This window comes from Berghia stephanieae, chromosome 14 (assembly GCF_034508935.2).
Source record: "Berghia stephanieae isolate SIO BIC M18660-M18661 chromosome 14, UCSD_Bste_1.3, whole genome shotgun sequence".
NCBI lineage: Eukaryota > Metazoa > Mollusca > Gastropoda > Nudibranchia > Aeolidiidae > Berghia > Berghia stephanieae.
This window is the reverse complement of record NC_088373.1, coordinates 17,451,588-17,452,526: the sequence shown is the minus strand read 5'-3', so window position 1 is coordinate 17,452,526 and position 939 is coordinate 17,451,588. Positions and strand designations below refer to the sequence as shown.

Here is a 939-nt window from a genome sequence, read left to right as displayed (position 1 = left end):
TTCAACGTTTAAGAGAAATTAATGAAGTTAGCAATCACCATTGAGAAGATTGCTGTTATCACAAAAATCCGTAAGATTGTGAAAATAACGAAGCCCTGCGGGTGTTCTTATGGATAGTAAAGAGATCACGAAGGTAAACACAAGGGACTTAGACACAGTAATCCGTATGAGACGGATATCGCTCTGCGCATGGCAATATCGACACTAGATTACAAACGGAAATAGCGGTCTTGTCCGTCTTGTTTACGATGATAGTCCGATATTCACAATGACAAATCAAGTCTGTGTTGTGTTGTGTGTGTAGCTGCTGCTTTCAACCGGATTGAACACACTCGGTGAGTTGGTATATTATAATAATAATAATAATAATAATAATAATAATAATAATAATAATAATAATAATAATAATAATAATAATAATAATAATAATAATAATAATAATACCAACGACAATAATAATGATAATAATAAATAGTGAAAATAATAATAGTAATAATAATAATAATAATAATAATAATAATAATAATAATAATAATAATAATAATAATAATAATGGCGACGGCGATGAGAAGAAGGAGAAGAAGAAGAAGAAGAAGAAGAAGAAGAAGAAGAAGAAGAAGAAGAAGAAGAAGAAGAAGAAGAAGAAGAAGAAGATAAGATAAGATAAGATAAGATAAGATAATATAAGATAAGATTTTAAAAAATACTTTATTGATCCTTGTGTGGAAATTATAATTTTGTATCACAACACAATTCGGTAATATATTATAGAAATATTAAATGCTAATAAATTAAATAAAAATTGGCAAACAATATTAAAAGTCTTAAAAAGTACAGTGGAACAACAAGCGGATATATTATGGTGACTAGGATTATACTTATAATAAAATTCTTGTCCAATAGAAATAGATAACCAAATGAAGATACTTTATGAACTGG

General features: G+C 27.3%; 1 protein-coding gene across 1 annotated transcript in view; it reads left to right on the top strand.

The window, feature by feature from the left end:
* Positions 1 to 225: 225 nt before the first annotated feature.
* The window catches only part of LOC144959800 (microsomal glutathione S-transferase 1-like), a 4,809-nt gene continuing 4,095 nt past the window's right edge, over positions 226 to 939 (top strand). The window contains exon 1 of the mRNA XM_078892549.1: positions 226 to 335. The gene's annotated coding sequence lies outside the window, so the exon portion shown is untranslated. The remainder of the gene's footprint in view (positions 336 to 939) is intronic.